We start from the raw sequence: 15008 nt of genomic DNA on the forward strand, positions 1-15008 counted from the left end.
TTGAGTGGAAGGGGTTTGAACCATAGGGTTTGAGGCTAAAGGCATCGGGCCCGGAGAGGGGGTGGAGCCCCGGGATGTCGAACCCCGAGCGTGGCCCCTCCTCTTCGCCCCCAGAGGATCGGACCCGCCCCCGTCCTCGCTCCACCGGCACTCCCTGCGCATGCGTGCCTTCGGGGATGCCCTCTGCCTCCCCTGTACTGACGTCACTGTCTCCATCCCGCTCCACCTCCGAAGCCTCCTCCCTATTGTCTGTTCCTGTCCCTCTCTCCTCCTCCTCTGCTGCTGTATCCACACCCCCCGCCGAAGCGCGCAGCCCCCCCCCCCCCCCCCCCCCCCCCCCCCGGCGGGTGTCCCCTTTCTCGCAGCGATTCGAGCCCATCTCCGGGTCCAGACTTCCGGGTCTGACGTCACCACCGCGCGTCTCCTGCGTCCCTCCACGGCAACTCGCCGGAGCCCTGCAGCTGCTCCGCCCTTGCTGCCCGTGTCTGACGCTGCCGCGCCGGTTTGAGAGCCCTCCCCGGCCGTTCCCCGAGCCTTGCTCGACCCGCGCACTTTTGGCACCGGGCCAGATGAGGCTGCCGCCGCTGGCAAAAGCCGCACTAGAACCCGTGTCTCCCATCGCCTCGACCCCCCCCCGCCGGCCGCCGCCGTGCCGCCGCGCCTGCCGCGAGAGAGCGCATCCCCCCTCCCCGCTTGTTCCCTTTGAACCCCCCTCCCCGACTCCGCCACGTTTTCCACCTCCTCTCCCTCTGATTCCTGCGAATCGGGACGGTACACTCCTAAAGAGTGACCTGTCTCCTCGATATCGCTGGGAGAAAACCTCATTTCATCAGGGAGTGGAATAGTATCGTCTGTGTCTGAGTCGGAGTCTGAAGCCCCTGCACTCTCTGGGGTCTCAGGGTGCTTTAGGGTTCCCTTGGGTTTTCGGGATGGTGGGACTGAAGGCAATGACATTTCTCCTTGTCCCCTTTTCTCGGGCACCTTTTCCCCCGGGCCAATTGAGATCAGAGCCAATCTCTGCTTGGAGCCTTGCTCTGCTCCCTCTGCCCTTGTGGGACTCGCAACAAGTTGTTGCCTGGCTGACCCCCTAAATTGAGTCGAGGTCGCCTCTAACATAATTCTTGCTGAAGACAGCAATTTCAAGGCTGTCTTATCCTCATTGATGGCTAGAAAATATAGGTGTCTGTTAACTTCTTGCCAAAAGCCTACTTCAAATAACAACCGTGTTTCTGAGTACGGGTAATTACACCGCACCCACAGCAATAATTCTCTGAGCTTTTTCTTTGGGATCCCCTTAGTGTGTGTGTCTGCCACGCCCTGTAGGTCGGACAGAATCTCTATTTGTTCCTGGGAAAGTATACCCCCCATGTTCTTAATTCTTGACCTTCTCACCGAATTTCTGTCGTCAGAGCAGTCCGAAGGCTCCTGGTCTCTGGCCTGCAGGTCACAGGAGATGGATTCGGAGGCGCCTTTCCGATTCCGATTCGGGCTGTCCTGCTATGAACTTTCTTTGGCCGAAGTGGAGTGCGATGTTCTCTGTGGCTGCTGCGTCTTCAGATTCTCCTGGCTGCTTTCTGGCTGCTTTCCCGAGGAGTTATCAGTGCTCTCCTGGGAATGAGTCCAGCTCAGGAGCTGCCCACTCGGTGCTTCAAGGCTGACCCTGTGCAAGAGGTGCACAGCAGAGCTCACCGTGGCTCAGCGAGTGCTGCCGGATGCTGCTGGATCTCCGGTCACTGCCGAGCAGCCCCCCGGATCGCCCGCCGGGTGCCCACCGGGTGCCCACCCAGGGACGCCAAATGTCGGGTTCGGCTGTCTGTCTCTGCCCCGACATGGGTAGAGTGGTTCTTGGGTGGCACGCGATTCAAAGGACGAGTCTGGACTCTTCAGCTTTTCGATCTTCAGGTTGTTTATTATTTCTTATCTACAAAACTTTCTGTCTGCCCAACAGAGGTCTGATCTGCAAGCAGTCACAGGTACTCTCTGACCACCCACGGGGCGGTCATGTCTTTTTATACTAAAATCTACGTACACAATATTTACCTTTATTTCCCAATGTTTTTCACCCATGTTAGCAAGTGCACCTTCACCATAAACCAATCCCCAAGTGCCAACATCATCACAGGAGATGGAGAACAAGAAGAAGAAAGAAGAAGGACGAGACACGCCCTGATCCCTCCATCTTGTCTCCATAACCCCCCTGTACCAAAAACCTTAAAGTTTATATTTCACCCTCTAAATGTGTCGCTTTTACACCTTTTACTCTAAAGTGATTCTCTTGTCTTTAAACTCTTGTTACTTCTGTGGATGGATCAAAATCAAGCCACCAAACACTCTTGGCAACATTCCAGGATTTCCGAGACCCCCAAGGGTTCTCCTGGCATCTCTGGACATCGGGAACGATGTGCTGAGATCCCACACCTTCTCTAGCTGGGGACCAAGGACAACTGATCCAAATCTCAGGCCCAAGAGCATAAACAATGGTGGAATGAAGAGAGAAAAGCAAGAATGATAGGACTTCATAATCTAAAGCTATAATTGGACAATTCACTCCAATATGCTAATGGACCAGAACTTATTAAAGTGTGAGACCTCATGACTGGTTGTCCAGTTTGTGGCCATTTTGGATTCATCTTGGGTGTAGCCCTGGCTGGGCTCTTGTACTGCCCAAGGTGTATCCATTGAGGCCTTCTAATAAATACCTACTTTATTCTTTAACTGCGTCTAGCCTCTGTTCTAGGTCAGCCTTCACAAGGCATCAGGAGGGAGTTACATTTTTTGCTTTCAGCTAGCTTCTTTTTGCTAGCTGAGGCAACAAGTTTTCCCAGAACTGTAAGAGTATTTCTTCAGTAATTTCTGTGGCTTCTTCTGGAACTGTTCAGGTTTGCTCCAAACACCAGAACATCGCCAAGAGCCCCACACCATGGCCTGGTGGGAAGGCTGCAGGGATGCCACATCCCGGCTCTGGAACTCAGGAGAAGCAGAGCAGAACTCTAAATCCACCAGCTTTCTTCACAGCAAGGAGACTCAAGCATTCATTTTTTCCCCATGATCTGTGGATTCTCTGTGTGTTAAATAAACAAATTTTTCCACTTTCCTCCAAGAAATCACTTTCGTATCAGTGGGGGGGGGAGTGCCAAAACATGCCTTCTTTAGAGGAGAGTTCATTTCAGGATGTTTTCCCCTAAACTTGTTTCAGACCAAGACATGCGGATAAGTAAAGCTTTATAAAATGAAAGCCTTTTTACCCTTGTAAAATCATGGCCCACTCCTGTTACTTCAGCTAAGTAGAAAATGTCTCTGGGAATGACTTAGCTGAATTAGAGGTAGAAAAACAAGTTATATATCCATCGCATGTTCACATAATGGTGTATGGTGGTTGATTGAATTGTTTGTTGTATTTTAAAGGTATGTAACTGATAAAGGCCTAACTGCTTAAAAAGGCCTGTTTTTTGCAATAAACTAATTCCCTTTTGCACTTGCCTGGGGGATCTGCGTTGCTCTGTTTCCTTTGACCGCGTGTCCTAGGGTGACGTTATGATGCTTGTATCCCCAATCGTCTGTTCTGTTTATGCTGGATATTGTGTTCTGTGCCTTCAAGACTGGTCCTGAAGACTGAAGTTTTGTTTTGTTTTGTTTTGTTATCAGCCAGCTCACTCCCCCAGAGTCAGCGGGACACAGAGACGGGGCAGTGCATAGTGCTGCTTTTGCTTTTTTTTTGCACTTGCTTTCGCTTTGCTCTTGCTTTTGCTTCTGCTTGTTAGCTAGTTTAGCTAGGCAGTCCGAATTTTCCCTGGACTGTTTTTCTTTCCCTTTTCTTGGAACTACTCGAACCTGCTCCGGACTGGGACCTGGGAAACACCGAGAGTTTGCACTGGCAGCAGCCATTCCCAGTGCCGGAGGGCCTGATAACAGTGACCATTCCCAGGAGAGACTTTCTGAATTTGTCATCTTTTTCAGAGCGGTGAAAGAGTTTTGTCATCCGGTATTGTTTATTTTGTGTGCTGGGGAGTGCTTTGCCTGTTAAATAAACAGGTTCTTTCCACTTCTCTCTGAGGAATCCTTCCCGAACTGGTTGGGGGGAGGGGCCACATGGGTTTGCTTTCTGGAGGGGTCCCTTTGGAGGTTTTCTCCCAAATTTGCCCTAAACCAGGACACCTTGATACCCTTTTGGATCCTTGAAATATCTTTTCCTGAGGTAAACTGCAACATGTATGTACAGGGCCTCTGCTCCAGTCACAAGAGCATGCTTTTGCCACTCATTCCCAGTCAGGCTAATCTCAGACTACAATACAATCAGCTCTTTGGATCCCCTTGTCACTCCAGAAATACAAATGGATTCTGTCCCTATATAGCTTGATGGCATTAGGGTACACTGTGCACCAGTGTCTACTAAAACCTTGCACTCCTGTGGGATTGATGTACCAGGCTACTGAATCCACACAACCCAGTTATCTACGCCACCTGGCTGGAGGCAGAGCCCCTCTAATACTGATCACAAGGTTCCCCATTAACATCTTGTAGAAATGGACTAGAACTTCTCTCCATAGAGTCAGACGAATGATCAGACCTTCCATTCTGCCTGGAAAACTGTCCATTGGAGCCTGGAGCAGCAACTTTCCTGGGAAAAAAACTCATTTATGGCTGTTTTTCCCTGTAATTCCCACAACCATGCATATAGGATTGAGGTAGGTTGCCCATCCCACCTCTTCACATCCTCCCGCAGGTAAAACCACAGGGTACCCTGTGATGTGGTCCTTCTACATGCTCTCGAGCAAGAAAACACCTGCTGTCAATTGCTGAGATGCAGGCCTGTACAGCAGGGGAGTAGGACATATTCTTTCTGAATTTCTGGAACTTATGAGTCAGTTTATCTGTCACTTTATCTGATAGCTTTTCCACAGCCACAGTGATGGAGGAAGGAATCCTGTCTTCATATTCCTGGAGTTTCCAAATCGCATCACCCACAGAACTGCACTCCGTGGAAGAGTGACAGTTTTGGGAGGACTGCTGCTCATGAGATTTGGAGCCACGTAGGAGAAGTTCACAGAGAACTGTCTCCTATGGGAGGGACCTCATGGTGCAGCAAGGAAACTACTTTCCCTAAGCACTGGAAAAAAATCTCAGGATATGAACTGACTAACCCCCCCACACCCCATCTCCCTGTGTTGTCAGTGGGAAGGAGGGAGAGGCTAGGGGAAGAAAAGGTGTTTCTAAGGGATTATTTTACTTCTTATAATCCTCCTCTGATTTTGTTAGTAATAAATTCACTCCATACCTCTAAGCTGAGCCTGTTTTGCCCTAGGAGTGTTTTCTCCTGGTCCTTATCTCAACTCATGAAGCCTTCATTAATTTTTTTTCTCTCTCCTCTGACCAGTTGTAGCACGGGAGGGTGAGCGAGTGACTTTTGTGGGTGCCTGGATCTGTGGGGAGCTGCACATTGTCCAGGTCAAAATATATAATTTTTTTCATGGCAAACTCCCTCAGGTACTGAATGCCTTTCTCTATTGCAGTCCATTTGCCTAAGGTACATGGAATATCATCTTCATAGCGATACCTTTCCCTCACACTCTATACGAGTAATCTCCCAGAGATCAAGGACTGTAGGAATGTGCCCCCTGTTGACGGAGTGATCAAATTATCCTTTGTCTCCTTTAAAAGGCAAAAAGCCCAGAAGGTTCTCTCCTCAATTTGGTAAAAAGACACCTCATAGGACCTTTGGGACTTCACCTCAAACCTAGGGCTACCCATTAGGACAGAGGCCAAAAGGTCCCATCTAGGTAATTCCCTAGAAAAGGACGAGACCAAAGGAAATAATTGATTTTGTGGGGAGCGTTAGCAGGGGCAAGAACCTCCTGCCCCTGGCTCGGTTTTTCTCTGTAAGATGAAATGAATAGGGCAGGAGACTTTTTCTACTTTTAAAGCCTTTATTAAAAGTGATCAGCTCAAGATTGGGCAGCTCGACGGGTCTGCAGACTCTGTCGTCCCTCCCAGGGTGACTCGGAGGGGGAGGTGTGCGCAGCTTTGTCCACAAGGGACAGAATTGTGGATCCCGTCCTCTCAGGAGCAGCAGGGCCCTACCCCTATTTCTCAACTCTCAACGGACTCTCGGCTCGTGGTGTTGGTTCAGTTGAGGTCGGTGCTCAGGGTGAGGGGCAACAAAGGTTTTCAGCATCTTTGCAGGCTCAGCATTCTGGTCTTCACGTCCAGGCATCACTCTAATTTCTTAATTCTGCATTGGCTCGTTGTTTTGGGGGTTTTTTTCGGTAAGTTTGACACTTCCCATGGCATGCTGGTCTCGAAGTTATTTTGCATCTTCTGATGCCCCCCCTCCCACGTCTCGTCCCCTCCCCTCACTGTCTGGGGAGAAGAGCCATTAACTTATCCCTAGCCAGGGCCTTTACTGATACAAAAAGAACCATTAACTACAACGACTTGTGATTATCATAACAAACAGGTAGCACTGTAGCAGCAACACTGGTCTGACTGGTTTTGTAACCTTTTTTCTACAAAAAAAAAAAAAAAGGCAGAATTTTGTTTATAACATAAGAACTTTGTTATTTTGCCTTTTATTAAACCTTTTTCAGTTTCCAACACTACCTCAGAAGCCATCCTGCTAATTTTATTCAATTCTAGGTAGCTGAGCTATCTCGGGTGTGAAAGGTTCTCTGAGAGCTCATAAGACCTGGCTTGAGGAGAAACTCATCACCAGAGGACCCCTTGGACCCTGGGGCTTATTCCTTCAGGGCCGTAAAAACTGCCATCATCTTTGGTTTTGCTTTTGCGTTTTCCTCATCCACTTTTACATACACTTGCTGTATCTTTCTAAGCAGTTCATTCAGGGACTTATTCTGCCCTTCTTCTAGTCCCCTCCACTACTGCCTATGGGTACTCATTCTCCCACAGCTCAAAATCATTCCTTTCTCCAGTGAACCAAACAAAATCCTTAAAAGAAAATCCTAATCCTTCTACATATGATCTGCATTTCCCAGATATTCCTTCTTCCTCCTCCTCCTTCTTGTGCTCACTCTCTTTATCACACACCATGTACCAGAGCCAGTCTCTGTCCTGCTGCAGTGTCCAAATGGCTTCTCCCCCCGCCTCCCCCCCCGGCAGCACCACAGGCAGCCGGGGAGTCCTGCAGCCCCATGGGGTCGGCAGCCACTGCCGTCCCCTGCCTGGGGCAGAGTCAGGCACTGCCGGGCACTGAGTCCTGGCTGCCCAACAGGACCCCAGTCCACGCTCCCTCTGCACCCTGTCCTGATGGTCCTTGTGATATGCGGAAAGACTCCACAACTCATAAAGTTGTAAAGTAGGTATGCATTTATTCGGCGCTGAGGCGCGTGGGGGATAGCTCCTCCAAAAGCACGCATGCCTCCTGAAGAACGTAACCCTCTATTTATTTTCTAAAATGTTACATATGCATCAAGTTTCATAATACATCCGTGCATACTCATTTCCTAGCCTGGCCTAGCCCCGCTTCGTATTATAATTAGCTTATCAGTCCTTCTGCCTTTGCGCAGTGCTCTCTGGTGGTCGTCTAATGGTTCCACTGGAGGAAGGCAAAAGAGTTTTCTTAATCTTCTTCAGGATGAACTTTTCACTTTCTATTTTTGCACATGCTCTCTAGTCTCTTGGTTGCAGTTAAAACCACAAGGCTGGTTGAGGCCAGTTTGGGGTCCGAGGACCCCCTCTTGATAGTAAAAGATTTTAAAATCATTGAAAATTTGGGGGAGTTAGAAAGAAAGTTAGGCTTAGTAGGCCCTGGGAAAATGTTAAGGGTAGGCCCTGGGAAATGTTAGGCCTTGTGTTTGCTAGATCATGTGAAACTGCACCAGTGTAATCAGTATATAATAAATCATATAATTGTTAGATGTGATGATTGCTTAGTAATTAGATATAATTATTGTTTAATCATAAGAAGAATCATGAGAAACTATGTTCAGGGGTTTGAGGGGGATCATGAGAAATCCATGCTTAATAGAACAATGTAAGTTTATGTCCTAGGGTGACGTTATGATGCTTGTATCCCCATTCATGTGTTCTGTTAATGTTGGATATTATGTTCTGTACCTTTAAGACCGGCTCTGAAGAGGGAAAGTTTTGTTTTGGTTTTCTTATCAGCCTGGCGGGACACAGAGACTGCAGCTTTTGCTTTTGCTGCTTTTGCTTTTTGCTTTTGCTCTCTCGCTCTTGCTCGCTTTGCTTCTGCTTGCTTTTGCTCTTTAGCTAATTCAGCTAAACTGTCCAATTTCTTCCTGGACGGTTTCTCCTTTCCTTTTTCTGATCACTTCGAACCTGCTCCGGACTGGGACCTGAGAAACACCAAGATCCTGCACCTTCTGGCCTGCAGCAGCAGCCCCAGCGCCGGAGGGACTGAGAACAGAGTGACCACCCCCAGAGAGACTTTCTGAATTTGTCATCTTTTTTCAGAGCGGTGTCATCCGGTATTGTTCATTTTGTGTGCTGGGGGGTGCTGTGCTTGTTAAATAAACAGGTTCTTTCCACTCCTCTCCGAGAAATCCTTCCCGAACCGGCTGGGGGGAGGGGCTGTGTGGGTTTGCTAACTGGAGGAGCCCTAATTTGGAAATTCTCCTCCAAATTTGCCCTAAACCTCGACAGTTTAATAATTAATATATAAGTTATATAATGATAGAATATAAAACATGTTCATCCCGAACCCATGTCGGAGTCAGATTTGAGTCTGTAATCCTGACACCCAGAGCTCTTCAATAAAAGCACCTGCATATAAACATTCTGTGATTATGTGTTCCTAAACGCTAACACGCTTATCTGTCAGCCTTGCGAGTCTGGCATTCCTTCCATCCTGCTTTGGTAAGCACAGTTCCTTATCATAGTATCCTTGTATTCTTTGCAAGCCTCCTGTCTTTGCAAGCACAGCAAATGCTAAGCAATATACATCGCCTAAACAGCTGTTCTGAATCAATCACCTTTTAATTTCTAACCCCTTTGTCTCACTTGCCTCAACCATATCTCTCCACACTCCCTTTCAACCAATTATTTTCCAACACACTAAGACTATCTGTCCATCCCCTGTTGTCAAGACTCCTCAACTCTCCTTATTTCCCCCCTCGCGCCCCCCCCCCCCCCCCCCATCCCCCATGGATTGTCGATACCCTTTCTCGGCTTTCCCTTATTGCCCCCTTTGGGCATCCATGTTTTTAATTACTTCTGGGAGAATGTGTAAACCAACTCCACATTCTTCCAAGGGATTCTTTGGAGATATTTTGAGATCTCTTTTTCTGAGGTCCCTTCCTGGCTTTACCCTTGCAGCCCTCCATGGGTGCCTTGTTTTACCTGTGCTACTCTCCATGGGTGCCCTCCCAGGTTTACTCCCTGAAGATCCCATTTTACTCACTGGTGAGATTTTCAGTGGTCCTTCCTTGTGGACTCTTCACAGACCCCCCTGGTTGGCCACTCGTCTGTCTCCTGGACTGTCTCGTGAACCCAATCTATCGCTTGGTGCCAGCCGCCACCAAGGGGAGCTGATCACCGAAACTGGGTGAGGTGTGACTTCAGCTCCTCTCGCTGCCTGCCGCCCCTGAACAGTGGAAATATCCTGGACAAGACTGCCCATTTTGTCAGGAAAATTAATCCACAAACACCAGAGGTTTATGTCCAAAAAGGAGACAGAGGAGTCCTGTAACTTTATTTGAATAAAGGGAGAGGCCATCGGGCATTTCCCCTGGGATTTCTGAAATTGTAAGAGGACACAGCCTCCTTTTTATCCTAATTTCCCAGCCACATTTTCCTCTCTCTTTCCCCACTGGCTGAGGTACTTGAGAGGTACAGGCTTCCCAAATGACTTAATACAGGCCCCCTTCTAATGTATACCCCCCTCCCCCTTCTTTTTCTTTTCCTTGTGTCAATCAGGGGAATTCCTATGGAATTTATGGTTCTTCCCATTTTTTTCTTTTATTTCTCAGTATGTAACTTTATTTATCAACAGACCCACAGTTTGTTTGTAAAGATAAATCTCTCTCATTCCTTTCAGGATGACACAATCCCCATCACCTCCACAGAGTTCAATTTTCTGAGCGTTCCTATGGAAAGAACCTTAAACTCTACAACCCTTCAAAGGAAGTTGTGTCCAAATTTCTGAGAATTCCTATGGAAGGAACCCTAAACTCCAAAAAGGGGGTAACCGTATTATTGTCAAAGGCATGTTGGGTCAGAGGACAGTATCCTGCAATGACTACTCCAAATAATGGCAAGATCTGGTTATTAAAATTTTTAGAGAGATGCCTCTGCCTGAATTAAGGTGCAAATAATACCATATGCCAAAGTCAATAGTATGGATTTTATTTTACAGTAAATGAAAGAAAGCGAGAGAGAGCAAGAAAGAAAGAAAGAAAGAAAGAAAGAAAGAGAGAAAGAAATAGAAAAGAGGTGGGGGAAACAAAAGATAGTGACAGAGACAGATTAGGTAGAAAATATCACCACTCAGTGGATCCCAACGATGTTCCATTGATCCTCTCCATCTGGTCTTCTTGGTGTTGAGGGTCCTGAGAAACAATGGATTAGTTTATGTTCAGGCCAGGTGGGAATGCCCGGATACCTCCCCTGGTGGGGGAGCAAGTTTGACACTGTCTCTTGCAACAGACTGGATCAGTTGCATCAATTGCAGTTGTCTGGTGCAAGGCCTCAGGAATGAGTCTGGGGGATCTTCAGGGGTCTTTGAAGGTTAATGACACCTCTTCGGCTGCCCCTCACATGAATGTTCCATGGATGTGGCCTTCCTGGGGTGGGAGGTTTTACAGCTGAGCCTGTTCATGTAATGGAGGATGGGTACTCATTCCCTCTGACCAGAGGTTATGCCATATACACAAAACTCTCCTCCGCCCCTCTTGATTGTGGGGGAGTGTGTATAAACCTGGCTTCAGCAGATGACTTTTTGGGCTATGGCCTTCCCCACCTCAGACCCAGCCAGGGCTGATTTTCAGGACAGCTGCTGGGTTTGGCTTCCTTGTGGATACATTCTTGTCCCCCTGCCTTGTTTACTTCTCCCTAGACCTAAGATAATTGAACAATAGTGTCACCTTTATCTAAAATTCCCTTTGGTGGCTTAATTTACAGTCCAAAGTTCCAGTCAGGAGGCATATACAGGGAGGGGTGGGCTTTGGTGGTAGCAACTTCTTTACACAGTTTTACCATAATGGGCCAATGGTCCTTCATAACAATGTTTAAGCCATTAACCATAACATTTCAGTCTCTGATAGGCAGTCACAATTTGACTAGCCTTTGGTAGTAATACTCTTCAATAACCCAATGAGGATCAATGTCTTTTTACCCATGTTTTGGTTTAGGGTAAATTTAGGAAGGAAACTTTTGAAGGGGTCTCTCTAAAAAGCAAATTTAAGTGGCTTTTTTCCTAATTGTTTTGGGGAAAGATTTTTTTGACAAAAGTGAACAAAATTTGTTTATTTAATAAGCAAAGTATCCACAAGCATGAAAAATGAATAATATTAAACAATGAAGTCTTTAATTGTTTTGAAGAGATGACAAATTTAGAAAGTTTTTTTGTGGTTTTTGTGGGGTGTAGTTGGGTTTGCTGAGTCTCGCTTGTGTTGGAAAATGCTGCATCCTGGGCCCTGGTGGGCCATAGGTGAGAGTTTTCGTTGGTTTTTTGGGTTTTTGGATTAAAGTAGGGTTGATCAGTTTTAAGAAAAAGAAAAGCCACAGTCTGAGGAACTTTTTTGCCTTAGCTAGTTTAAAAAAATTAATTAAAAGTAAAGGAGAGTTCTTTCCTGCTCTTCATGCTGCAGACAACAAGCACCAATTGGAAAGGAATTTGGGGGGAGTGAAAATGAAGCTTTTGTACACACAAATTGTGTGCCACTGCTTCTTTTCTTCATTTTCAAATCTAGGTTTAGAGGTCCAGAACTTAATATTTAGTATAAGCAGAACAAACGACTGGGGATACAAGCATCATAAAGTCACTCTAGGACATTCCACCCTTTATCGCTATATCATCAGTTTATTAGCAAAATTAATATATATTTTAACTCTACACACACATATATTTATACATACGTACATATATATACAGTATATAGTTATAAATAGACAACGGTAGTGACATTTCATAAACAGTGATATTTATATAAGGTTCTTACCCAACAATCTGATTTTCTTGAGGTACACATTGTGTTGTTTCATTTTTTTTGCATTATCTATGTGAAAAACACCATTTACTTGTATTAAAATTTTAGAAGTTTAATAGTAATAAAATAGTAATGAAAATAGTAATGAAAATTAAGACAATAAGAGACAATAAAAAGCAAAAAATTACAGATGTCCCGGTGCCTGGCATTCCACCAAAAGGCACACCTTGCTAACAAAGGATTGTGCCTTAAAAGCAATAGCTTATTGCATATTCATGTATCTAATACATGATTCAAACATTTCTTTCAGACTAGGGTGTTTCTGCTTAATTTCAGCTTGTCCCCCTCATCTTGTACATCAATCTTCTTTGGTTCCTCAAAGTCTGGGCTTTCCCGATAAGGAAGCAATAACTCTTTTCATGGATCTTGTTGTCTGTTTGCTGTTAACTCTATCCAGAGAAGATAATGCAAAGAATTTCTTGATTATCTTTTCCATTCTTTGAGCTAGTTACAAAAAGTATCTTACATCACATAGTTTCAGTTTTAATATTAGGCTATAGCCTAAAAACTATTTACCACACTACTGTGCTTTTATCCCCAATCATCTTGTTCTGTTTATGCTGAATAATAAGTTTTGCACCTTTAAGACTTGTTGCAGAGAGTGAAGGGTGGAGAGAAGAAGCATGCAGTTTGTTTTCAGGCACTGCACTCACTCCTCCACATTCCTGATCCTGGACTGTGTTGTCTGTGGATGGACAGACAGCGGGACAGAGCTCTCCTTTGCTTTTAGTTAGTTTTAGCTAGCTGAGGCAAAGAAGTTCCCTGGACTGTGAGTTCTTTTTCCTTTTTCTTTGGACTTGTTCGAACCTGCTCTGGACTGAACACCCAGAAGAGCACCGGCAGCTCACACCTGTGGCCCACCGGGCCGGGCCTGGGCCACAGCATTTCCAGCACCAGAGGGACTGATAAGAGACTGAGCTGAACTGCAACCCGGGGAGGGGACTTTCTCAGTTTGTCATCTCTTTTGGAGCAGCAAGGGGTTTTATTGTTTAATATTGTTTAGGTTTTATTGTTTAATAAACAGGTTTTTTCCACTTTTCTCCAAGGAGGTATTTTCTCCTGGACTGGTTGGGGGGAGGGGCCGATTGAATCTGCTTTCCTAGAGGAGCCTCTTTGGGGGTTCTCTCCCAAATTTGCCCTGAACCAGGACTTACTGAAAAGAGATTAATATAGCATAACTTTTCAACATAACACATATAGTATTCGTTTTAATATTTGCGAAGAGCTAATATGCATTTTTCACATCTATTAAGTGCATTTTGGTCTTTGAGCAAAGACAACTTTATGAATGGGTTTGTTTTCAAGGCAGAATTTATTCAAATAGCTTTTTTAAACAAACTTTTGATACGCACTATTGGGACTTTTTCTTCGTTTATTTTATGCGGGGGTTCAGATTGGGCAGGACTTGTTTGGTTAATGGAACTTTGGGTGTTAACTAATAATGTGGTTTTTGTTAGATGTTGTTTTAAATTTTTGAATTATTTTCCACTCTATGTTTTTAAGGTGGTTTTTAAGTCTATTGTACTTTGCTACTTTGTTTGTAGCTGGCGTATGGTAGGGGATATGGTATATCCATTCAATGCTATGTTCTTTAGTTTAGCCATTTATAAGGTTGTTTTTGAAATGAGACTTGTTGTTTGATTCAATCTTCTTAGGGGTACCATGTCTTTAAGGGATTTGTTTTTAAGGCTTAGGATGGTGTTATGGGCTGTAGTGTGAGGTATAGGGTAGGTTTTTAATTACCTTGTGGTGGTTTTTACTATGGTGAGTACATAGCATTTACCTTCTTGTGCTTGGGACAATGTGATGCAATCAATTTGTTAGGCTTTCTCATATTTATATTTAGACTACTGCCTCCCATATCCTAGGGGTTTCTCTTGCTTAGCCTTCTTGATTGCAGCATACATTTTACAGTTATGGAAAACTTGAGGAATACTGTCTATGGTTAGATTTGTTTTTTGGTTTCGTGCCCACTTATAGGTGGCATCTTTATTTTGATGATTTGAGGCATCATGAGTCCATTAAGCTAGGAACAATTTTTTTTTGTGTTGCCAATTAAAGTTTATTTTTGACACTCTTATTTTTGCAGCCTGATTTACTTGTTTGTTGTTTCGGTGCTCTTTATTAGCTTTATTTTTGGGGATATGGGCATTTATATGGTGGACTTTTACAAATAGATTTTTTTACTTCGGTAGTGATGGTTTTTTACTCATTAGTAGTCTAGGTTGGTTTTCTTCTACATTTTCAATTAGCTTTTTAAAATTTTTCTAGTTAACTTCACAGAGCATTGGCTACTATTCATGAATCAGTGTAAAGGTAGAGTTTTGGCCACTTTTTTTAAAAATAATGTTTAGGGTTATTTGAATAGTTTTGAGTTTAGCAAGTTGGTTTGATTTACTTTTTCTTTTAGTAGCTTCTGCAACTTGTCATGTTGGACTCTATATGGTTGTTTTTTATTTTTGTTTTATTTTTATGATGTGAAAAGAATCATTAGTAAAAAGAGCATAGCGTGCTTTTTCTGTTGACGGTTGTATGATGGAGTTTTTTAGCACGTGTTACTTGCTTTTGTTTGTCTTCATTAATGAGACTAAAATTTTAACTTTTGGGTCAATTTGTAATTATTTTTAAAATTTTAGGGCTATTCAGTTTTTTAATATGGGCACACTGTGTGATGAGACCAATCCACTTGCTCCATGTGGCATTGGTGGTATGGTGGGTAGAGGGAACATTTTGGTTTTGAACATCTACTTTAGTATTAGTAGTTGGGGTGCTAGGAGGAGTGTTTTAGTGCCTATTATTTTTGAGGTGGTTTGGACTCTTTTATAT

The sequence above is a fragment of the Agelaius tricolor genome, unplaced genomic scaffold, assembly GCF_023055355.1.
Source record: "Agelaius tricolor isolate 1412-34295 unplaced genomic scaffold, bAgeTri1.0.p SCAF_21, whole genome shotgun sequence".
Taxonomy (NCBI): domain Eukaryota; kingdom Metazoa; phylum Chordata; class Aves; order Passeriformes; family Icteridae; genus Agelaius; species Agelaius tricolor.